Here is a 26107-nt window from a genome sequence, read left to right as displayed (position 1 = left end):
GTGAATGTTAAAAAAGAGTAAGGAATGTCAGTTTGTGATTTCCATGTTGGGAGGCTGCTCAGGCACCCACCTTAGAAAGAACCCTGATGACAAGTGCCATTTTAACAACCAGTTCACAAAACTTAACAAAAAATTAAGTATCAGTTCTGCTGAACTGGTACGAACTGGCTGAACCCCACCCCTGGTCAAAACCACCTCTTCTTGAGAACCCAGTGACCAGCTGAATGGCCCTTGACCTCACTTAGAGTGTGTGCTGGGTACATGTTGGCCCGAGGAAGACCAGACTGGGCCAGCATGTGGACCATCTGGGGCAAGCCTGGCTTGGCTTCTTATCCTCACAGCTCTCATCACCGCAGCTGTGGGCAGCCTCCTGACTCTCCTGGCCGGTCTGGAGGTTCTTTTCTTACTCGTTTTGTGAAATGCAGCCTCGGGAATTCAAAAGAGCAGAGAACCAGGAACCAGGGGCCGGGCTGAAGCTCTAGCCTTGGCACTGGCTGTGGGATGATTGTCTTAACTTGGCATCTCCACTTCTCTGTGAAACTGGGAGGCTTGACTCTGTTGTGTCTCAGGATCTTCAAAGGTAAATTCTCTCTGACCCAAAGCTTCCAAGTTCGTCTGTGTTCATGGACTGCTTCCTCTCACTGTCCCTCTCATTGTGGGTCCCACAAACACGAGATTTTGGAGGCAGCAGAAGAGATGGTAGGGCTCCAAGGTGTGCTAGAGATGACTGAACATTGAAATACGGAGTTGATTACAATTTCCACCACGCCAACCACACACAGCTCAGAGCTGGGAGGGATGCCCTGCCCACCACCTCCATGCCTCAGGCTGCCGCACGACTCCTTCCTTCTCCTCCGCCCTGGACGCTCACTCTAATGCTGTTCCACAAGGCCAGGTTCATGGCAGGATTTTAGTCCACTCTTGAACCTTTCCCAAGAACGACACCTATGTCTGCTTAGGCTTGTGGGATAATGCAAGATACATTATAAATAATTCTATTTTCAGGGGCTGACAGTCAAGTTGGGGAGATGTGACAGATATACATGTGTTAATTTCACCTTTATTTAAAAAAATGAAATTATGAATCACTAAGTCTTGTTTTTTGCTGAGAAAAAAAACAACAACACAGCAACCTTGGGGGAGATCCCTGGCTGCTCCCTGGGTACACTTACTCCTGTTTTGGTTCAGACAAAAATCAGTACTATAGGGATGCTGTACACATGACTTCTAGTTCTTTGCTTTGCTCCTGGAAAAACTAACTTCCTTCATTCATCAAACATCATGGCACACTGTATGCTGGGCATAAGATCTTTACTGCCTGTCATATATCTGGGTTCAAGGCTGGCCATGCTCGTGATTTATGTGAACTTGGGCAAGTTATTACCTTTCTCAGCCTTGTGTTTCTTCTCTTCACAGTGAAGGATAGCTGTGCCCACCTAAAGGCTGTGACTATTCAATGAGACGAGTTGTCGCATGCCCGGTCATTGGATAGCATGCCGGAAGTGGTAGCTATGGAGAAGAAGATAGGAGGAAAAGATGGAAGAGGACTTTTATTTCTGCCTCAACATGGGATCCTTATCAAATGCACTTGGAGTAGGTGGTTCATTCAGAACTCTTTCTTGTAGGAATTCAGCAGCTTGGTTGACCAGGGCCAGTGGGTGTGGGGAGGCGGGGATAAGAGAAGGTGACACTTTCTCTTATCGCAGAACTGCCCCAGCGCTGCTGGTGTGAGGAGTATAGAGGCAGCCCCACAGGGAGGAGAGGGACCTGACAGGACCTAGCTCTCCAGTTCTGTGCCAGGCCCTTCACGTGCGTCATTTAATACGGTAAACTATTGTAATCCTCACGTGACAGGCACAGAAACGACGGCAGAGGGAAGGAAACACTCGTCCTGGGTCACGGGTTAGAAAGCTGGGTGGCCAGGATTTCACTAAGCTGAACTCAGGAAAGTCTCATCCCTGGACTCTTAGACTAGCTTAGAAGTTCAAAGACATACACACCTCAATACCGACCTATCTGCACAGCCCAGAGCCCGCCCCAGACCCAGAGGTCCTAATCTTGTTGGGACAGACAGTTTACCCAGAGCTGCTCCGCTTGTATGATTCTCAAATGCAGCTGGTGTGTGGGGGGCTTTGGCTTAACTCCAGGTCACACTGTGCGCATTCTATCCAAATACACCCATGTTTTCCTCCATTGAAGTCCCAGGAAGTGCTTCCCAAACCGCATGCTAAACACAGGAGGTTTCTGCACAGGTTTGAACTGATGGGAACATGTTTAATCACTTCCCTTTCTCCACTCATTAGGCCTCTGGGTTTGTAGGGCTCTGAGGGGACGGTTGTCACGACTGACTCCACAGGAGGAAAGAGGTCTAGAAAGTTCTTCCTGGATCCTCACTGTTCTGAATCTCACCTGCCTGTCAGAAATGCTCCCTGACCGCCCCTCGTTCCTGGAGGAGATCTTGGCCGACCATGGGCTTCTTTTCCTTCCCCCCCTTCCTGGTGATTTCCTCGTCCCCTGAACTTTGGTTGAATTTCTGTGGCCCACTCGGTGATCACAGGGCACAACAGGGCATGGTCTTTGAAGGCCAGAACTACAGCCTGGGTCCCAATGGTCATTTGACTCAGGGTGACATGCCCCTGGAAACACACCGAGTCATTGCCACAGCCCACATTGTCACTGCCCTGTGTGTCCACAGACACTGTGGTGCCCGGCTCCAACAACACCCCCTGCAGGGTGGTTGGGTCCGGGCTCTGTCAGCCACTGGCCCTCATGTGCCCATTATGCTGTCTCTGCTGGTTATGCATCTTCGTTGACATTTCTAAGAATGCCTTTTCTGCATGTAGAAGGATTTTGAAAAAAAAAAAAGTATTTTTAACTAGAAGGCAGAATTTTCAAATCTTTGAAGGATTATTAAATGAAACAGACTCTTGGGGATTAGAGTCTGTTGGAAACGTTACTTTGGGCATCGACATTTCCATTAGAAAATCTCTTGGAATTGGAAAAAATATAAAGATGCATAATGTTTTATTTTTGTTGTTTAAAAATTGCTATGAGGATCCACAAGAAGTTGATACGTTTCTATCACTGGAGAATAGGATGAAGAGGTGTGGGAGCTGTTTATCTTCACGTTCTAAGCTGCTGTAACAAGAAGTGTCATGGTGGGGACCGCTAATGTTTATCACCTGAGTTGTGCTTGCTCATGAACTATTTTCCTTACTGTCTTTATTGTCTTCTGTTCACAACAACTTTCCAGGACACGCCCTGCTCGTCCAGGTTGAGTGCATTTTGTTACAGGGAACATAAGACTGGCTTAAACCACCACAACAAAATCCTGTCACCACAAGCTTCCATGGCAGAGTGGCTCTTGGGGTGGCCCATTCAGCACCATCGTCCATGAGGCCCGTGTCCTCACGCAAGCTCGCCTCATTGCCCGTAGATGGCTACTGCGTCGTATCCTGACCTGACTTCCCCAGTGTCTTCCCTAACATGCCTCTTGCTAAATGCCCTACCCAGAACCCCCCACTCCCTGAGATAGCACCCACAGTCACTCCACATGCCCCTGCCTACACCAACCATGCATTGCTGGAGAAAGCGACCACCGTGGTTGGCTTCCGGGCCAAGCAAGTGTCATCGCCTCCCTGACACATATGGAGAAGGAAGGCAAAGAACTGAAAATAAAAACCAGTCAGGACTGTGAGAGCAGGTTGGAGCCAGAGGGAAAACATGGTCAAGCCCCTACTCTGACAGGCTGGCTGTCAACTGAAAGAACTTATAGAGAGTTTGCATTGATATGCAGCAATGTTTTCCTAGTCCCCCTTAAGGACCACAGGTAGGACATTGTCCCTCATCCTTGGTGTCCAGGGTCCATCACAAACGAGGAAGGGGTGAGTTAGAGTACTGTCTGTCATACTATTATTGTCCAGATGTTTATAGATCAGGAAACTGAGGACAAGAAGGGTCTGTTCAATACACCAAGGACACAGTAGAGCTGAGCTTTGACATTAGATCTGCTTACCCCGAAGCCTGTCTTTGCTTTTAATCATCAGTAAAAAAAAAAAGAAAAAAAAAAAGAAAAAAAATTTAACTGGGTAAATTGTAAAGATTTAACTGGCTTTATTCGACAGTGCATGAATTGGGCAGCATCTTAATCTAGCAGATGGGAAGGAGCTCTGAGGAATTGTATAAAATAAAAGACTTGCACCGGCAGAAGGGAGTCGGAAGAAGGAAGCTATATACTAGGCAAAAAAGTGGGTTGGCTATTCTAAGCTCACATTCCTTTAGGGGATAACAGGGGTGTCCCAGGTAGACACCTAACTAGTGTTGCTCAGGAGCTTCCCGACTGACTGAGCATTTTGAGGTTCCATTTCTGGTAGAGTAGAAGCTGTAATTAATTGTCAGCTTGATGACTTAGCACAAGCGACTCCGTCTTGGGCTTCTTGTCTTGTTTTTAACACCACCGTGAGGACTGCCTCTGTTGAATGCTATCATACACTCTCTCAATGTGTATTGAGTTACTCATAATTAATATAATGTTTTGTTTTTTAAGAATTTTATTTGCAAGATTTGGTTTATTCCAGCCACAGCTGCTCTTGTCTGGGAACTTGGGAAAAGCATTTAACCTTTGTGGACTTAGTTTTCTAATTGTTTAAATGGGAGGGTTCAGCTACATGAGTGCTACGATCTTCTCTAGCCCTCATTCCCATAGTCTATGGTTCTTTTTAATTTTTGTAAAAAGTTTCAATCATATAAACCATGTTGTCCATGAAAAATCCAGTCCATTTTTTTTGAAATTCAAATGTTATTCTTTCTATAAAGCACATCCGCTTCTTTGCCCGCAGTGCAGATAGTGGCGTGAAACCCTTCACCCCTGAGGGTTTGGCGCCAATATCCTAGTGTGGTTTTCCGCCTTTCTCCTCTCTGTGGTGGTGCTATGTCTTCCAAGGACTCAGCGCATTGGGCACGGAGATGCCAGGAAGCCCATCTGCTTGTGGCTATGAGCTGGCCGCTGTTCCACCGTACCCACCAGAAGCCCAGATATCCTCTCTGTGTAGGAGGGACAACCCCAGTGAGCAAGGGGGGTGGCATTTAGGACAGCTACTCGCTAGAGCACTGCCTGCCGCCCTGTGGCAGTCAGCTGAGACCGACTTCTCAAACCCCTGTCTGGGGGCTAGGAGGAAGAGGAGAGTGGACACAACTTGCTCGTCCAGCATTAACAGGTTAGGGGAGAGGCACAGGCGGAGGAAGAGGGGTGTGATACGTGCATGCATGGGTTCCATGATGTCCTCGAATCCTGAAAACAAGGAGAATATTTAGGTAAGAGGCAAGCAAGCTCCCACTATTTTATTCAGCCCAATGTGAGAATTTTACGTTGAGGTGCTAGGCTCCTGCAAGGCAACATGAACATTTGCCGAGGAGATTTCAGTGTGGAAATATCTACAAATCTCACCCTTAGGCTAATTAATGTAATAAGGCCCCATCTCCTTGTCAAGTTCTGGAAAAGCCAGAACATGTTCACTGAAAGCAAAGATATCTTCCGAATTACCTTTTATCCCTGTCCCAGGTGTACATTGCCTCTTTACCGAAAATGATTATAAAGTTAAGTTAATTGCAGAAGTCTTGGGGTAAACGCTATTGAATTTATTCTCAGAGCCAATAGGAGCCAGGCACGTAGCTGAAGAATTAAAAGAGGAAATGATCCGTGTTTGTTCATTTTGCCAGCTAATGTGGTTGGAGAGAAAATGAAAAAACAACAATAACAATAACAACAAAAAACCCCCAACAACCATATAAATAGCAGCCTCCCACAATAAAATCAAGATTGAAAATGCAGTTGAAGGCGCTGGTTCTCTCACTCTCTGTCTCTGACAAAGAAGGGGGCTGAGGTGGATCCTCCACTCTGGGTGACAGCTCAGGCCACCTTGGAGGAGGATTGGAGGTTGGCTTTCTTCCACACTAGTACCCTGAGCCAGGCACCGCATCCATGAGAGCACGTTCATAGCAACAGATAACACATCTGCACCGACGCATGACTATGTCATTCCAGGAAACTAAGGCATCCACATGGTTTTGGATTAAATTATGCAGGTAATTGCTTTGGTTCCCATTTCTCCTCCCTGCGCCAATTAAAGGCAGAATTCTTTGGGTGAATGGAAGAAATAATACGTGGACGATGTTGTCTCCAAATCCTGTCTACGATCTGTCCCCATTCTCTGGCCCTCCTTGAAAGTCACGTCCCATGATAGATGCAAAGTCCTCCTTCATTCAAGCCATGGTGGTTCCTCCAAGACATTGACAAGGCAGCTGCCACCCAGAAGTCCCTTGGAGTCACAGAATTCCGGGCACTCACACCTCCTTACACAGCCCCTGAGACATTGGGAGCCACAGATCACGGACATTTCATCTCAGCTTCTCCCAGAATAGCTTTTCATCAGGAGACTCAACGTCTCTCACATCGGATTCAGGAAGAAGAGAAACGAACGTAAACAGGAGCTGGAGAGAGAGCTGTTAGTTCGGTTCTTTGGGTCATGTCCTGAGGTGGGCGTGTGTGGAATTCCCCTTCTGGGTTCCGAACAGCTCCAGGTGGTGCAAAGAGCAGCGGCGTTGGCGTCGGAATTGTTTGGATCCCAGGGCCAGCCTTGGCTACGGCTCATGAGCCGCCACACTATCTTAGCTTCTTGACCTTGGTAGTTTCCTGATCTGTAAAACAAGAGGGTTTGGCCAGCTGGTCTTTGGCCTAGTGATTCTACAAAAAGCGCGTGTGAGAAGCACGTGTTCACCTCTTCCGTTCCCAGCTGTGGCTCTGCGACTGGACCAAATGGCACAAACTGTCGAAACATTTTAGGCTGAAGGGGAAGCATTCTGAAATGGGACAAGGGCACCTGGTGTTGAAACCTGAAGCTGGTCAACCCTCCGAGGCTTGGACAAACCTCTGCATCTGCCGCCTACCCCGCTCATGTTAGCTGGACCAGGAGGGACCCATCTAAGGATAGAAAAAACATGAACCGATACACTTCAGGAGGGAGCTTTCTGAATGGTTATAAGTCAGATGCTTGCCAAAAATGTTTAACTCTGCTTTCTGTAACTGCTGTCTAAACCCAATCTCTCCCAGTTTACAACTCTCCCCTTTAAGTAAATGTTGTTATACTGGAGTTCAGGCTTCGTATTAGGAAAACCCCCTTTCAACTTTTCTTCCCCCAAGTGACTTCTGGTAGGAGAAGCCTACTTCTTAAACAAGGCAGTTGGGAGAGGGGTCCTTGGTCTGAGCTGTCCTTTGGATCCTCTTTGACCTCTACTGACATGTGCTTTGTTCTACTTGGTCACTGGACAATCTCTATTGATTTCCACCAGATGTGAACCTTCCTGGACTTTTGGGAACCTCATGTTAACATCTGGATTTGAGGTCCTGGCACTTTGTGAATTCATTTGTTTGAACTCCAGACCTTGTTTGGTCCATGAATCTGTCAGTACGTGTTCCCCAGCATGGGCAATAGAAAATTCTGAATCCACTACCTGCTGCTCAAGGCCTTGGGGAGTCAGTGACACCCTGTCGGGTTCTCCTTGTGTGCCAACCACTTCTGTGTTACCAATTCTGGCCGATGTCAGCCTCCCTCATCCAACCCTGCCTCAGCACACGGCACCCAGTGAGGGGGGTGTCCTCCGGATTCTAACCGGAAAGCCAGACCCAAGGCCCCTGCTGCCCTGGCTCGCAGTGGAAGGGGCAGTGACTGCTTCGCGGTGACCGGCGCGGAAGTGGGGATGGGAGCTGTTGTCCCCAGACGCCACATTTGCCCATGACTTCTGCCTTCACAACAAAGCAGCTCTTGTCTTCGAATGGTCATCCTTTTCCTAAGTGAGGCTGGTGGACACATATAGTACATGGACCCAAGCAGCGGAGGTGGTTCTCAAACATGAGCACGTAAATGATCCGCTGGAGAGCTTGTCCAAACGGAGCACTGGGCCCCACCCTGGGGGGGCTGGTTCTGTAAGCTGAGGTGCGGCCTGCGGAGATGTGCTGCTCATCCGCTCTCCAGTGTGGTCCTGGGACCTTCAGGTCCTGCTGCTGAATAGAGATCATAGTAAGAGCCATTTCTGTGTACAAGTGTGTGTTTGGAAACCTGAAAACATACTGTCCGAGAGCTATTTCAGGGGTCTGAATAGAGAATAAGCATTAAAAATTAAGGGCTGATCTATCTATTTGTATTATGACATTAAAATATATACATTTAACATTTCTATCTTTTCCCTTGATGTAGTTCCAGATGACTAACCCTGTAATCTGACGGACCCTGTCATGAGGTAGCTGTGACTGGGTGTGTTTGGGGTCACCGGAAGGGCTTTCTCTAGCTACGGATGTGTCTGAAAGACCCAGGTGAGCTGGCAGCTGAGGTCTGAGCCCCACGCTCACCGCTTGTGGGAGGAAGAACACGAGAGAGCGAGGGCCAGCCTCCCTGGGGCCCAGGCTCATCAGACCTGCTTTTCCCTGTCTTGTTTCCTGTCATCTCTTCTGTTTCAAATACAAACTTCTGTTGAACTATTTTTAAGAAATTTTTATTAACAGCTTTATTTACATACCATGTAATTCCCCAATCTTAAGTCACAATTCAATTATTTTTAGTATATTTACAAAGTTGTGCAACCGCCACCACACCCTAATTTTGGAACATTTCTATCGCCTCCTGAATGACCTCGTGCCCATGTCCCGTCTCTTCTGTGCACATCTGTCTCTGTGCGTCTCTGTCTCTGGACATCCGTGCTCCAGGGATCACGCAGCGCGTCTCCATTGTGTCTGGCATCCTCTCCTGAGCGCAGGCTTTCGGAGGCTGCTCCATGCTGTTGTTGCGTGTTTCACGCCTCAGCAAAGACTATTTTCCATCACGCGGACATCTCTTTCTATTCATGCTGTGACTCCTTAGTCTGAGTTCTTGTCATTCCAGGTGTCATCCCCTGCCCTCTGGAGGACACTCCTGCAGACCTTCAGTCAGGATCTGCGTTGTAACAAGAGCCCCCAGTGGTGAGAAGGGGCCCTAGGCAAGCTGTCCCCTCTATGGGAGGGCTCTGGGGGGGCACCCTCACTCTCCCTGCAGGGCACCAGCCACACATTGCTGATTGGTTCGAGATCACTTGTCAATGCCGAGCTCCCCCATCCACCCCCAGGCTTCATTTCCTACACACATCAACAGCTTCCCATTCACCGCGGGTGAGTGCCAAGTCCTCATCACTCACAACACCCACTCCTTTACCTACAGAAAGAAACTTCTCAATGTCAACGCTCAACACGCACCTTCAGTTCCTGACAGGCCACACCTCACTCACCCTGCTCACACTCAGTTTCAAACACCTGATGCTCTGCTGTCCCCTCCATCCACCCTCTTCTGCCCACCCCTCCCGGGAGCGGTCCAGACACCACGTCTGCCTGCCCACCCGACACAAGACCTTCCCTGACCAAGTTCACATCGAACTTGGCCCAGGCAAAGCTCTGAGATCACGTATGGAGCATCTCCTGCGCTTCCTCTGGGGCAGCTCCTAGTATTAACGATGATAATAATAATAATGATCCCACTGAAGATGGACACAGCAGTTTATAGTTCATTAAGTACCTTGAACTTACTCCGGTCTGCTTCTATCATCTGCATATCTTTTTTAAAATATAAAAACATAGCTCCTGGAGGATAAGGAGTATGTCTTATCGGTTGTAGATGTGGGTTCTTAGGAAGCCCTGGCCAGATGGTAGGCACGCCATTCATTCTGTCAGAATAAGGACTTGGCCAGAGGGGAAGATGATAGAGTTTTCCTGGGAGGGTTGAAAGTGATTCCAATAGAGCTTAGGTAGGGAAACTGATAAAGGACAAAAAGGTACTGAACATGTCGCCCCCATCCCCATCCTGATATTTATTGAAGAGTGGATGAGATCTTTTTGTGTATGTTGTCTTGTGCGGTTTGGACTAGAACTCAATGCAGTAAGCACAGCTAGTGGGGAACTCTTACCTGCCTCTGTAGATGAGGGAAACTGAGGCTCAGAGAGGGTGTGTAACTCACCCACGACACACAGCTAGTACATACCGGGCTCAGACTGAAACCCAAGTGTCCGACACTCAATACTTCTGCTGTGTCTCCATCTTGCAAAAGAGATTCTACCAGCGGGTCCAGGGCCGCAGTGGGGACGCCTAGGGTCCTGAAGGTCATGGCTCTTTTTCTGAGTCAGAAAGTGTTCCCACAGTGCAGATTTCACATTTTCATCGGAACACAGGTGAAATGTGCACTCACTTGCCTCCTTCCTGTCATGCAGCATTCAAAGGGAACAGCCCTGACAGATACAGGTGGACCCTACTGGCTTCCTGGGCCACACGCTTCTCATTCCTTGCTTGTTTTGAGTGACCTCAAGGGGGCTGATTGCTCTCTCTAAATGTGGTATCTTTGCTATAATGTTGTTGTGGGCTGACCAGGAAACTGACATCCTCAGGTATGGGCTTCAGGTGGAAGGGAACTGCCTCATTGGGGCAGCTGCCCGCTGAGGTGTGATACATAACTTGCTTCCTGTACCCATAAGTGTTCAATATCACCCAACGACCCAAGCCCTGAAAAACGTTCAGTTCACTGCTTCATATTTGCACAGTTATTGCTTAGCAAACCCATCTGCTTCCTAATGGTTCCTGGGTCACTAGACCAAAAATACGAGACGTCTCCCAGGATGATGTCTATGAAGCAGCTGTCAGAATGGAGTAGCATGGGGGACCGGGAGAGACGGCAGGCACGGCCCCAGTTGGGGGTCTCCGTAGGGCTCTGCAGAGGATGGCTCCATGCGGGTCCTTGCCAACCACCCTCGGATTGGGGTTGGGGGAGGTAATGACTGCATGACCAATGACTATAGATGAGAAATGCAGCTTAAAACAATATCCGTTTAGTAGTGCACAGTTCTGTGGGTCAGAAGTCTGGCGTGGCCCAGCTGAGTTCTCTGCCCCGAGAGCCGCGAGGCCAAAGGCAGGGTCTTGGCTGGCTGAGTTCTTGTCGAGAGGCTCTGGGGGAAAAGTCCACTTCCCGGTGCCTTCCTGCTGCAGGGCCAGGGCCGAGGGCTCTGTTCCCTGGCCGGCTGTCTGTCAGAGGGGTGGTTCTCGGCTCCTGGGGACCACCCACATTCTTGGCCATGGGTACCCTGCCTCTTCAAGTCATCAAGGATGACTTAAATCCTTCTTGTGTTTCAAAGCTCTGCCTTCCTCTTTGGCCATCAGCCAGAACAATCTCATTCTGAAAGGGCTCATGGGACAAGGCCGGGCCCATCCAGGTGATCTCCTTGTCTTAAGTTCAGAGGCCCTGGAAACATAAGTGCATCTCCAGAACTCCTCCACAGCCGTCCTCAGACGAGCACGTGGCCACCCAGCAAGCAGGACTCATGTGGTGTGCACTGGGGCTGGTGGTCTGCCTGCAGGGGAGGACGGCAGAGGGACCAAGTGCCCGTTTCCTTCCGTCAGAGTTGACTCATTTCCGCCGGTTTTCGATCTTATGCCTTCTTGTAAATTTTTCAGTGAGCACACGATCATTTTGTTTAAATAATGCTTTTGCAGCACTTTCCCCCGCTTCTGCCCAAAGACCAATATGAAGATGAACTGACTGAAGGCCAGAGAGGTCCTCACGTTTCTGGGAGGCCCCGATGGTCAGTGGTGGAGCTGGGCCTGCAGTCGGGCCTTCTGACTCCTGAACAAGTGCTCTTTTTTTTTTTATTGTATTTTTCTTAAGTGAGAAGAGGGGAGGTAGAGAGACGGACTCCCGCATGTGGCCGCCTGGGATCCACCCGGCATACTCTCCAGGGGCAATGCTCTGCCCATCTTGGTTGTTGCTCCACTGCAACCAGAGCCACTCTAGTGCCTGAGGCAGAGGCCATGGAGCCATCCTTAGCGCCCAGGCCAACTTGTTCCAGAGGAGCCTTGGCTGTGGGAGGGGAAGAGAGAGACAGAGAGGAAGGAGAGGGGGAGGGTGGAGAAGCAGATGGGCGCTTCTCCTGTGTGCCCTGGCTGAGAATCAAATCCAAGACTTCCACATGCCAGGCCGACCCTCTACCGCTGAGCCAACCAGCCAGGGTCCAGGACAAGTGCTCTTTTCACACCAAGCTATCAGCCCACCTCCTTTATGACTGCTACTGCTCGCTTAGGTCCTGTCAGATGTCCACCAGCATGGTCGCTCATCTCTGAGCTGGGCACCATGGGAAGGAACCACCAGCATGGCTAGAAGAGGAGTCAGCCTCCTGCACGGTGACAGGTGATCACAGGATGCATGCATGCAGGCGTCTGGATGCCCACACGGGTCCCTTTCCTGCTTTGTGTCTTGCCTCCGTGCAGCGGGTGCCCCTCCACAGCGCAGGGAACGGCGGGGGCTGCATGGGAGACATGGCTGGCAGGGCAGATGTGGGAGAGAACACTGTGTCCTGTGATCTCTCCCTGTGGAGTCCAACCAGCGCCGCCTATGCGGGCAGTGACTGTGCCCGTGAGCAGCACTGGGTGGGGCACGACCCCTTTGATCTCAGTTCCCCAGGCATAGTCACCACCTAAGATGGACCATTAACCCAGTTCCCTGGAGAAGACATGAAGTGACCCAGGCGGAAGCTTTAGAACCTGTGTCTTATCCAAACTTGGGTCCCGTATTCACACTCTGTGTTGCTGCTTCCTTCTGTCTAAATACACAGCCCCTCACTCCCCTGTCCTGAAAGCCACGAAAACTGACAACCGACAGAACTATCATTCTATAAAGATTGGGAAGACGTGATGCCCATACCAAAACAGTAGTTTTTGGACGACAGACCACAGTAGGAGCAAAGGGCTGGGCAAAGGTGGAGGAGGAAACCCCAAAGTGCTTCCAGCAAGTGTTCCCAGCCATTGAGGTGGAGGGAGCAGCTCCGTGGGAGGCTGAGGAAACCCCCGGAGACGTCCCACCCCCGTCCCTGGAACCTGAGCCTGTATTGCCTCTCCTGACAGAGGAGACCTTGGGAGGTATAATTAAGGACCTTGACGTGGGGAAGTATCCTGGGTTTATCTGAGTGGCCCTTCAACGTAAACACGAGGATCCTTGGGAGAGGGAGACAAGAAGGTCAGAGGAGGAAGCAGGAGGTTGGAGGGACCGGAGGAAGGAACGCAGGTCCCTTCAGGTGCGACTGCAGGTGCAGAAATGGATTCCCTCCTACTGCCTCTGGAAGGAACCAGCCCTGTTGGCACCTTGACTTTCACCCAGTGAAATTAATTTTAGACTTTTCTGGCTTCCAAGACTCCCAAAGGAAGACATGTGTGTTGTCTTAGTATAGTGGTTGGCAAACCATGGCTCAAGAGACGTATGCGGCTCTTTGGCCCCTTGAGTGTGGCTCTTCCACAAAATACCACGTGCGGGTGCGCAGGTATGTGCGGGGGTGTCAGTCGGTCTGGCAACAGAAGACACAGCACAGGCCGGATGTGGGATACGCAGCGTGGGGGAGGCGTGTGCGATTCACGCACAAGTTGAGTGAGCCAGTCAGTCAGCAGTCTCATTGTGCAGGAGTTAGTGCTAGTTGTGTCTGCAAATCACATGCGGGTGACAAAAGTACCTACTTGAAGCATAAAGTTACCTGTATTTTTCCAACCAGCTGCAAATCCTACAGGTATTTTTGTCATAAGTTTAAGAATTGTAGTTATTTTGTGTTGATGGCTTTATTATTATAAAAAAACGTTTTTTAGGTGCCCTGTCTGACATGGCTACAAAGAAGAAGCAAAGAAAAATGGAAGACGAAAACCATGAATTTAAAGTTGAATGGACTGAGACTTTCGTGTTTATTCAAAACTTAAATGGCCTTCCGACCTGACTTATTTGTCAGGAAAAATTGGCTCATAACAAGAAATCAAATTTGGAGAGACACTTTACAACTAAACACGTGTCATTTAGTACTAAATATCCTGTCGGTGATGCAAGGAAGAAAGCACTTGAGGAACTTCAGAAGAGTCAAGAAAAATCAAGTTCTGTATTTAATTACTGGATGCAATCTTCCAACAATGTTAATAATGCAAGTTTTGTGGTTAGTCAAGAGATTGCTAAGAGAGGAAAACCATATACAAACAGCAAATACATAAAAAGTTGTTTTATAAATGCATCTGAAGAGCTATTTTGGGATTTTAAGAACAAAGCAGATATTCTTAAAAAAATTAGCATTGTCTGCTAGTATAGTGAAAGATAGAACGGTCAAAATGTCTTTGAATATAACCAACCAGCAAGTCAAAGATCTTAAATTGGTTTCAGCTTTATCAAGAGCAGTTGATGAGTCTTGTGACATAGATGATACAGCACAAGTTTCACTTTTTGTACGATTTATTTCATCTACAGGTCCTACAGAAGAACTTTTAGAATTATTGTCACTCAAAGGTCAAACACACGGAGAGGATATAGCAAATGCATTGAAAAACATCATATTCCACTCGATAAAATTGTCTCAATTTCAACAGATGGGGCAAAAAGTATGACCGGCATAAGAAACGGGTTTGTTGCTATTTTGAAAGAAAAACTGAATCACGAGATACTTACTTACCCCTGTATCACTCATCAAGAAGCGCTTTGTGCTCAGACATTTCCAGAAGACATTTGCAAAGTTATGGAATTGGTGATTAAGATTATCAACTCCATTATAGCTAAAGCTCTTAATTATTGCCAATTTAAAGAATTTTTAGTTGAAATGGAGAGTGAGTATGCAGATCTTCTGCTGCATAAGAAGGTACATTGGCTTTCAAGAGGAAACGTTTTGCTTTCTTATTAACAGAGATTAAAGCATTTCTCCTTGAGAAGGGTGTTCACTATCCAGAAGTAATGAACGATCAGTGGATCCAAAAATTTTATTTCACGGTAGACGTTATGTCTCATCTAAATCAGCTTAATCGTAAACTACAGGGGATAGGAAATACATTTTTTTCAATGTTAGAAGAAGTTATTTCATTTGAAAACAAATGATCTCTTTTTGCTCAAGATTTTGAAAGAGAAACTTTGATTCACTTTCCGAACCTGTTGAAACATCACCAAGGGGACTGCAACCTTCGCTTTGCTCCCTGAATCTGAGCAATTTCTGTGGTCCTCGGAGCTGCGGCCGCTGGTCCTGTCTAGAGAGAAACTTTCCAGTGAGAAGCTATTCATGAAATAAAACAAAACACACCTCTCTGCATGTCACCTGAAGAACTGACTTTAAATGAGCTTCCTGTCCAGGAACACAGCCCTGTCAGGAAAACAAGTGCCATCTAAGGAACCACTCAGGGGCGGCACCGGACACACCTTTCTGCTGACTCAGCACCAGGAGGGAGCTGGGTAAGAGACAAGAGCAGAGTGTCCCCCCTCCCCCATCCCATAGCCTGATGCTTCCAGGAGACCCTCCGCGTCTCTCTAGGGACCATCTAACCAATCTCTCCGAAGCCTGGTGCAAATGTCTATCTTCAGAATGCAACACCCCCCCTGGCCTCTGCTTGGTAGGGAAAACATAATGCTATAACCCATGGTCTTGGGGTTGGCGATGCCTATGGAGCCCACGTATCCTTGCATAATGTCACACACAAGGAAATCGTGCCCCGTTGGGTGACTGGCCACAGTGTGCACAGCCAGGCACTGGCTGGCCTAGGGCTAGCTCCATGCTCTGCTGGGTCCTACCCTGTTCTCTGGCCCTGACACATGCTGAGACTTGATTTGGGACCCTTTAGGTGTCGATGCTAAGATGCTGTGGTATTTACAATAGTTGGTCATATTAGCCAACTGTCCCCTAGCAGAGAAGTGACACAGGGTGGACTTGTCAGCCCTGTGTGTGTGCAGCTCCTGCGGCTGGTGATCTGTGATGAGCAAGGTGGGTGCAGCCACTCCCTGGTTGAGCCCTGTCCTCGGGGAGAGATGGAGGAACCAGCTGAACAGAAAACTCATCGGTGATTTCAGATAACACAAGCAAGGGGAGAAGGATGCCGCAGGCTGTGGGACCGTGTACAGAGGGGGTGGCGTGTCCTTTGGGGGGGGCGCGTAGGGAAGACCTCCTTCAGCAGCTGTCACTGTGGCCCAGGGGAGCAGGGCAGAGGAGACTTGCCTCGCAGGAGGCGGGGGTGAGCGTCCCGGCAGAGGGAAGAACATGGAGCAGATGCCCAGATGGGACCGCGCTCAGCCGGGCACAGGTGCCGGCAGACAGCAGGGCAACTAAACCTAGGGACGGAGAAGGAGAGAGATGTGGGATAAAACCGAAGGGTTGGTGGGGGCCAGAGGATGCAGGCCCTGGGGATGAAATCTGGACATCGTGGCAGAGGCAAAGGTCAACCACGGCGCTTGAAGAGAATGAGGACTGACAAGACCGTTGGGCTCAGCACCAGCGTGGGGTGCGTGATCTTCGAGGGAGCAAAGGACGGGGCTGGGGGCTGAAGTTAGTGGGCAGTGTTGGGGGGTCGTAGAGCACCTAGAGACCCTTCCTTGGAGGAGTTGGTGCGGTCTCAGGCACGGAGACAGAGGCCAGCGTGGATCGTGCTCACCTCAGACCTCCAGGCAGTCCTGCTGAGGGTCACAAACCAAGTTTGCATCACTGTCACTGTCCTGAGGGAGAAATGGCCTCCTGGCCCCTGTTGCTGCTGGAAGGGTAGGAGAAAGTCAGGGCTCCTGCTCAGTATGGAGACTCGAGCAGAGGTCACCACAGGGCCAGCCCAGTTTCTGGTTGAGTGGCTGCCCTGTGCTTCACAGCAGATGGCCAGGCCTGGAGGCCTCAGAGGGGCGTTAGGAAAGCCCCTGGCCTGGTTGGCCAGCTAGGGAACAGACCATGCGGTCCTGACACAGAGTGTGCTTGACAACTCCGGAGTGTCGACCGTCGCAGTGTAATGTGAATCATGCTAGGCGGTGTTTCATAATGCCTCCCTCAGCCCATGGGTTGTAAAAAGCCAGGAGGTTTTTTTTTTTTTTTTTTTTTTTTTATAATTTTATTTTTTTAATGGGGTGACATCAATAAATCAGGATACATATATTCAAATATAACAAGTCCAGGTTATCTTGTCGTTCAATTATGTTGCATACCCACCACCCAAAGTCAGATTGTCCTCTGTCACCTTCTATCTTGTTTTCTTTGTGCCCCTCCCACCCCCTATCCCTCTCCCATTCCCCCCTCCCCCCCGTAACCACCACACTCTTATCAATGTCTCTTAGTTTCACTATTATGTCCCACCTACGTATGGAATAATACAGTTGCTGTTTTTTTCTGATTTACTTATTTCGCTTCGTATCATGTTATCAAGATCCCACCATTTTGCTGTAAATGTTCCGATGTCATCATTTCTTATGGCTGAGTAGTATTCCATAGTGTATATGTGCCACATCTTCTTTATCCAGTCATCTATTGATGGGCTTTTTGGTTGTTTCCATGTCCTGGCCACTGTGAACAATGCTGCAATAAACATGGGGCTGCATGTGTCTTTACGTATCAATGTTTCTGAGTTTTGGGGATATATACCCAGTAGAGGGATTGCTGGGTCATAAGGTAGTTCTATTTTCAGTTTTTTGAGGAACCACCATACTTTCTTCCATAATGGTTGTACTACTTTACATTCCCACCAACAGTGTATGAGGGTTCCTTTTTCTCCACAGCCTCTCCAACATTTGCTATTACCTGACTTGCTAATAACAGCTAATCGAACAGGTGTGAGGTGGTATCTCATTGCCGTTTTGATTTGCATTTCTCTAATAGCTAAAGAAGATGAGCATCTTTTCATATATCTGTTGGCCATTTGTATTTCTTCCTGGGAGAAGTGTCTATTCATATCCTCTTCCCATTTTTTTATTGGATTGTTTGTTTGTTTGTTGTTGAGTTTTATGAGTTCTTTGTATATTTTGGATATTAGGCCCTTATCTGAGCTGTTGTTTGAAAATATCATTTCCCATTTAGTTAAGCCAGGAGGTTTTAATAGACCTTGACCAGGGGGCTCTGAGCGGTGACCCCCTGGCAGAGGGAGCTGAGTGGCATCTGAGTGACGATGATAAGGGTTGAGAAGTGGCTGGAATACTGCACGTGCCATATTAGAAAGAAGCTCACCCATCTCCAAGGCCTGCTCGGGAGCCGTGCTGACCAGCCTCACCCAGGGTTGAACTGCCGCCTGGGTCTTTGAACTCCGCGGGACAAAGGGCAGGAGGAGCCGGTCTCTAGCTGCTGATGACTCACAAGAAGAGAAATGATCACAATGTGACTTTTTTTTTTTTGCCTCCCCTGCAAGACTCAGCTTGTATACCAGGGTCTTTGGGGAGAAATCCCAGGAGAACTCAGCGGGACGAGGAGATGAAGACACAGTACCAGAAGCCCCGGTCTACCCAGAGCAGCATTTCTCCTGGCTCCCTCGGGTTGCCATCAATACCATGGTGCCCGTGATAATGCCTGTGCATTGTCCCTGTCCTTAGACCAGACACCACAGTCTGTACTGTGGGGCTCAGGCTTCAGAATTGTATAAAATCTCTGCGGTAGCCTGTATAGTTCCCCCACCCTCCGCCAAAGATGTCCACATACTTGGAACCTGTGAGTGTTTTTATTGTGAAAGGGCCTTCGCAGCTGCGATTAAACTAAGGCTTGTGAGAAGAGAAGATTGTCCCGAATTATCACAGAATTCCTTACCAGAGGACGTGTCCGCTGCAGCAAGAAGGCTGGGGGACAATGGAAACGAGGATGGGAGAGATGCACCTGGAAAGGGACCACAAGACAAGGGCACACGCTGCCTCCAGACGCCAGAGAAAGCGAGGAGACAGCTTCCCCTCCCCGGAGCCTCCATGAGGGACGCGGCCCGGCAGGGCACAGGCATTTGGATCCAGGGGAACTGACTTTGGACTTCTGACCTTCAAACCGTGAGATAATAAATCCATGTTGCTTTAAGCCAGCAAGTTTGGGGTACTTCATTAACAGTGGCCGCCAGAACCCAACCCACTATCTGCAGGTAACTCCAGTGACCAGCAAACCCGAAGAGTCCGTGGCAGAGAACCTGACCACACCAAGTGCAGCCAAGGACCAACAGTATCTGCAGCACCAGGGGGTTTATTAGAAATGCAGCATCCCAGGCCCCACCCAACTGCTGCAGCTGAACCTGCATTTTTTTTTAATACTTTTTTTTTTATTTATTGATTTTTTAGAGAGAGAGACAGAGAGAGAGAGAAGGGGGAGGAGCAGGAAGCATCAACTCCCATATGTGCCTTGACCAGGCAAGCCCAAGGTTTCGAACCGGCGACCTCAGTGTTCCAGGTCGACGCTTTATCCCACTGCGCCACCACAGGTCAGGCTGAACCTGCATTTTAACGAGATGCCTCAATGGTATGGAAGCACACTAATGTCTGAGAGGCAGAGTCCTAGCGCCATGGTCCCCGGCTGAGCTTTATGTTAGAATCTGCATGAGCACCTGGGATGGACCCCCAGGCCAGTGCACACTGGCTTTAGAAGCATCCCAGGTGATGCTGAGGAAAGCCTCGAGGCACGTGGCTGTGTCTTCTTAACCTGTCTTTGTATCCCAGCACCCAGCACGCAACTCAGCACCTGGGAGCAAGCGAACATCTAGTTGAAGTGAATGAAGCTCTGCATCACTCGACTGTAGTCCTAGCCCGGGAGCCTGGACCTCGGCTGGGAGCTGTCAGAATGCAGGGTCTCAGGCCCCTCCCGGTGCACTGCATGGAAATAACTTCAGTACTACCCCTGATGATCCGGTGCACTGTGCTAGGCCATTGTCCGCTTTGGGGTAGTGGTTCTTCAGATATAGATGAGTGAGAAGCAGGCCAAGAAAGTTGAGGTGGTTGTCCCCAATGTACGGTGGCTCAGCAGTCATTGCCTCGAGGGGCTTGTTCCTGAGGTCAAAGTGGGACCGAGTGTGCTCTCAGGGTGGAATGCAGCCGGATCAATAAAATCGATCATTTTTAGAGAGCAGAGGTATGAAGCTTGGTTTGACAGGGTGTTGTTGTGTTCTCTGAGGCCTCCTGACCCGCTCGGTTCTAGCTCGGACCTCTGGCATGTGTTCTGGAGTGGAGTCTGGCTCAGTTCTGTTGGTCCAAGCACGAAGCAATTGGCAGCTGAGGTTATCCCTTTATAGAACGATGATGGGTAATCCTACAATTCCAATGTCGACTTGTCACAGTCACCTCTCCAACTGTCAGTGGTATTTGCCCAACATCCTTAACCAGGAGGCCAAACACAAAGGAAGAAAGACAAGTAGAAACATTTGGGAGAGTTTCAGATACAACATCTTCAAAAGGAGAGGCAGCCTGACCAGGCGGCAGCACAGTGGATAGAGTGTAGGACTGGGATGTGGAGGACCCAGGTTCGTTACTCCGAGATCTCCAGCTTGAGCTCATCTGGTTTGAGCAAAGCTCACCAGCTTGAAGCCCAAGGTCACTGGCTTGAGCAAGGGATCACTTGGTCCGCTGTAGCCCCCTGGTCAAGGCACATGTGAGAAAGCAATCAATGAACAACTAAGGTGCTGCAACAAAGAATTGATGCTTCTCATCTCTCTCCCTTCCTGTCTGTCCCTCTCTCTGTCTCTCTCTGTCACAAAAAAAAAAAAAAAAAAAAAAAAGGAGAGTTAGTCCTTGACCACTGACATTTGTGGTACCTTGCAGAAAAGAAGCTAGGGTTACCATACCATGGGGATCTCCAAAAATATTTGTGAAGAGATTAACCTCGGTTTTCCATCAGAAAGGAGTGACTGTCCTTTTTTGTCTGAGCCTCATTTCCACTGTTCCGGATACATCAATAAGCCTGACTGTAAGAGTGAGGATTTTATTTACTTTCCCGACCAAGAGATGTAACAATTCAGCAACGGGGTGGAATCAGGAGAGAGAGCCCCGGCCGCATGGGGAGCCCTCTGGCTCAGCCACCCAGGGTCTGCGGTTCACACGCTTCCAGGAGTCCAGCTGGACGATGTGAGTGGGCAGTGGTTAAGACTGTGGGAACCGGAGAGGGAAGGCTCAGAAAAGTCATTCACATTTCTAGAACAACATTGGCCAAATAAAACACGTCTGTGGGCTCAAGTTGGTCTCTTATTTATGTTTCAGAAACCTGAGGTCTGGAAGAGCTACATTTTCTGCCCAAGATCCCATTAACTCTAACTTAACCATTGATGTGAATGCTTCAACAGTGAAAGCTTCACGTTTACCCACTGAGGGGACATTTAGATTGTGTTTGTATGCATTTGTCTGTGTGCATGCATTAAAACAAATAGGTTCAGGCCCTGACCGGTTGGCTCAGTGGTAGAGCATTGGACTGGCATGTGGATATCCCAGGTTTGATTCCCAGTCAGGGCACACAGAAGAAGCACCCATCTGCTTCTCCACTCCTCCCCTCTTGCTTCTCTCTCTCTCTCCCCCTCCTGCAGCCATTGCTCGATTGGAGTGAGTTGGTCCCAGGATCCGAGAATGGCTCCGTGGCGTCTGCCTCAGGCACTAAGAACAGTTCGGTTGCTGAGCAATGGAACAATGCCTCACATGTGCAGAGCATTGCCCCCTAGTGGGCTTGCCAAGTGGATCCCAGTTAGGGGACATGCAGGAGTCTGTCTCTGCTTGCCTACCTCTCACTGAATAAAAACAAACCAATAAACAAACAAAATAGGTTCAATTCTAATCACTGGGTATTTGGAAGATACCAAGTTGCTAATCACAGAAAGAAGCAACAGCCATCACCATATGTGGCACCTCGGTGACTGTGAAGCAGCCAAACTCAGCAGTCTTTTCTATTCACCTGGCGCACACGGCTATAAGGCTATCAATAATTCAATATGCAGATCTTGGATGTTTTTGAAGCAGTACTAAAAAACCCCCCAAACTGTATGTTTTAAGGAAAAGACTTCCGGTATGACAATTTGATTGACTGATTTCTTAGAAAAAGACCGTGTGTTCTTCTGAGGTGACAGTTAGTGGCTGCAGCCATTATCTTGGTCAGCGGGCTCTGCCCAAGATGAAGCCAGAGCACCTCCAGACTTCTCCCCGGACTTGAGTTAGTAGAATGCACAGACACCGCTGTTTCTAGTCCCATGGTCAGTGATGTCGGGAGGCTGTCCTGCACCAGCTCCCTTTAAGACCAGCCCATCACTGGGGACTGCTCTTCTGTGAGGAACTAGAGAAGGACCCAGCAACCAGCCCATCAGAGCCCTTTGGAGACCTTTGTTCTGCAAGCAACACAATAGGGTTGTTTTTTTTTCCCAAGTGAAAGGAGGGGAGATAGACTCCTGCATGTGCTCCGACTGGGATCCACTCAGCAACCCTTTCTGGAGCCAATGCTCTACCCATCTGGGGCTGCTCACAACCAAACTATTTTTTTAGTGCCTGAGGCACCTGAGGCAGAGGCTTTTTGGAGCCATCCTCAGAGCCTGGGGCCGACGTGTTCAAATCAATCAAGCCATGGCTGTGGGAGGGGCAGAGAGAGAGAGAGAGAGAGAAAGAAAGAGAGAGAGAGAGAGAGAGAGAGAGAGAGAAGGGAGAGGGTAAGGAGTGGAGAAGCAGATGGGCAATTCTCTTGTGTGCCCTGACCAAGAATCGAACCTGGGACTTCCACACACCAGGCTGACGCTCTATCCACTGAGCAAACTGGCCAGGGCCACAATAAGGTTTTATTACTTTCCCTGGCCAGATACTTTCCTGCATTTTTTTTTCATTTAGTCCCCAAAACAAATAAAATCTTACAGTTGACATCTTCATTTTACACATGAGGAAACTGAAGTTGAGAAGATTTAGGTAGTTTGCTTGTGTGGTTGATTTGAGATTTGAACCAGACCAGTCTCACACCCTAGTTCAAGCTTTAGACGCCATACCCCCTGCTCTGGGCCAGTTGCCTGAAGGCAGAGTGGACTGACCTGTCTCTTTGCTTGCCCCTACCTTTCCTTCTCTCAGTGTGGCCCTCACTGTGGACAAATCGTAACAGCCATCTCCAGGCAGGGCTCCGAGCTCCAAATCTGGGGGGGGGGGTGCCAAACCAAGCCCAGTCACGGGGGGAGAGGTTGGGTGTGTTATTTACCAAGTACCCAGTGTTTTTTTTTTAAAGAATCAAAGTTTATAGAGCCACACTGGCCCGCCACTGGAAATAGGTGTTTTACAGCACCCACGTAGGAACAGCAAAGTTTCAGAAAGCAAAGCCCATTGTTCTCCTGGCTCAGTTATAAAATCAGAGGCACATTCCCACAGTCTGAAACGGAAAGGCCAGTGCTCGATTCACTGGTTTGAAAACATTTGGCAAGAACTGACCTGGTCTGGCCAGGGAGGGCATACGCCGTCCTCTGGTGACCCTGGGGCTCGTTCCCAGGTGAGCCCCACCCTTCTCTCTCCTCCCTCTGTCTTCCATCCGTCTGTCTGTTTGTCACAGCCGTGAGGGTCTCTGCCTGTAGCTGCTCTTAGTACCACTTCTGATGAGCCCACTGCTCTTGTTTACAAAGCTGACTGTGCCGTGACACTGCCGGGGGTGGGGGGATGGGGGGAGGGGACAGCCACGGGAGCAGGTGTGTGATCTGTGTGCTTGGGGAAGTTCCACATTCCAGGCTGACTGCCCTGTTCTGTGAATTCTGTCATTTCAAACACCTGCATATCAAGGGGACCTAAGGTAAGACTTCTTGGAAGTAAACAGGGAATGTTTAATGATGAATTAGAGGTTTTCATTCTATTTTCCGGAATGTAAGTTTTTTTTTTTTGAGAGTAACTCTAAAATTCTTTTGGGGGTCCTAGCAAATAAATAAAGTAATAATAATCCAAAGATTTTTTTTTGGGGGGGGGTTCTTTACTTGGTCTATCACATCCCTAGAACTCTATCTGAATGTTGTTCTTTCTCCTCTGTCTCTCCTCTCGGGACAAACAAGTGACAAACCTCTTTTTAAGGTGAGGGGTGGGGGTTTTGTCCCTGCCTATTCTGGCTGGAATGACCATCATTATCACGGAGGGACAGCTGGATCTGTCATGTCTGAGGTTGGAGCACAGACTTGGGAGGAATATTGGACAGGGCATGAGCCACGGGCTATGGGGCCAGGAGACTGGCCAGTCCGGACTGTCTCTCGGGCCTGTGTGTCCCCTGCTGTAATGTTAGAACAGCAGAGCCTGCTCATGGGGTGGCCAGTGCATTAGAAACAGTTGACACACAGCAGTTGCTCAGTGATGCCTGTCACTGGGCGCAAGCTTCCCTGGGAAAGGAGTGTGGCCTAGGGCAAGGCGACTCTTCCCAGATAGAGCAATCCCCTGACGTGGCTGATGGCTGCGGGCTTCTTTCTGCCTGCCACACTCCCCGCGGCTGCAGCAGCAAGCCCGCCAGCCCCTCAGGGAAGCCTGGGCTGCGGAGTGCATGGTCAGGATTTTGCCAAGTCAGAGAGAGGAAGAAGTGAACTTGGCTTACCTGATGACGGGGCTGGGTCGGCAAACCTGGAACTCCTAAAGCTGGCCATTGGGAAGGACAGTCTGGACATCAAGGCATGGATGGGCTGAAGCTGCTGTCCTATTCCTTCTTCAGTGAAGCCTCTCGCTTCTGCTCGGAAGGCCTCTCCACCTACTGGATCCGGACCACCCAGGTCATCTAGAATCAGCCCCCTTCCTTAGAGAGCCCATTGATGCTACACTGTGATCCCGGCTGCACAACACCTTCGCAGCTATCACTGCCCCTGACTGGAGAATGGGGGATATCAAAGGCAGACCATCAGGGTGTCTGCCGCGGTCCCCGCAAGGCAGAAATAAGTACATATAATGTAATTTCTCTTAAATACACACAACTAACTCGAGCTCAGTGGGACGCACTCATCAGTGTTGGTTTTTCTGTAGACAAGCTGTTTCTATATTTAAATGTTGACTTTCAAATACATGACTATAGGCCCCTGGTACATGAAACGGCCAACATGTGAACAACATGTTCTGGTATTTGTTACAGAATCTGCAGGAGAGATGATATTACAAATATTGGACCAAGGGTACTGCCAGGACCCTAACCAATGAGCTCGGGCACAGCCAAAGGAAATGGCCAGTGCCTCAAAAGTGCACACAGGTGAAATGAAGACTGCTCACCGCCGCCTGGGAGCCGGCTGACTGCACCCTTCTCTCCACGTGTCGGTCCCCCGAGGTGGCGAGAATGCGGTGTCAACAAGGACCTGGTGTGGGGTTCAAGTCCCTTTGTGCAGAAGCGGCGGCTCACACTGGGTGCGTGCTTTTTCCAACACCTGCAGGGGGGTCGAGAGCAACTAAACCTATGTTTCTCAAACTTCTGGTGCCAAAGGCTGACAATAGTAGAATTTGGCGCCTGACAATATTAGTTTTTGTTGTTGTTTTTTAAGTTTCATCAACAACTTAAAATCCCCTTTGGCATCAGTAAGAGGGCTGCTATGCCCTGCAGTTTCTCAGTGGGGTGTGTGTCCTTGGCCTTGTGCTGTTTGGGGGCTCACGTCAAACCCTGCACCTCCTCTTTGCGGTCAGGCTGAGCCGATCTGCCCTCTGGGCCAGCAGTATCTTCCTCCTCAGTGTTGTCTCCTCGGGAGTAGAGGGGACGCTGTCTCCTCCCTGTACCCCAACTTCCTTGCCTCTGCCTACCCCAGCTCCCCAGCTTCTCTCACTGACTCAACCCGCCCAGGACCACCCAGGAGAACAGAGGGGCTCTGTCTCCCACGGGGCTTACTGTGCCCTCAGCCACCTCGGAGCCTCAGTTGGGGTCAGAGAGGGGACCAGGGATCACGGGATAGGTTTGCACTGTTGCTTGGCCACAGATTCTGAGACCACCCCACCCCCCTGTTTTGCTGATTTAGACCAGCATGTAGGCTTCTGGTACAGCCCTGCTAGGAGGCCAAGTGTCCCCCACCTTCCGAACAAGTAGCCCGGCAAGCAAGCCAGGGTGCAGAGGACTGGTTCACTTAGGCGGTTTTCCAGAATCAGGAGTAAAACTGCTGAGCCAACCAAAGGCTCAGTGTCACCGTCCTTGTAAGAACCACCCACAGAAACGGCGGCTCCACAGGCTGGCTGGGACAGGCCGGTATCCTCCATGCTGTTATGGACACGGGAGGCTTCTTGGCAGCTGCGTGGGACGGGTTCCTCCTCCTTCCCTGGGACCCGTCTCCTGACCCCTCCTCCATCTGAGAGAAGCCCACCCCAGCCCTGGAGCTTACAGGAAGGAAAGGGATCATGCCAAAGGGGCTCG

Source organism: Saccopteryx bilineata, chromosome 1 (genome assembly GCF_036850765.1).
Source record: "Saccopteryx bilineata isolate mSacBil1 chromosome 1, mSacBil1_pri_phased_curated, whole genome shotgun sequence".
NCBI classification, from domain to species: Eukaryota; Metazoa; Chordata; class Mammalia; order Chiroptera; family Emballonuridae; genus Saccopteryx; species Saccopteryx bilineata.
The sequence above is the reverse complement of the archived record's forward strand: the minus strand, read 5'-3'. Positions refer to the sequence as shown.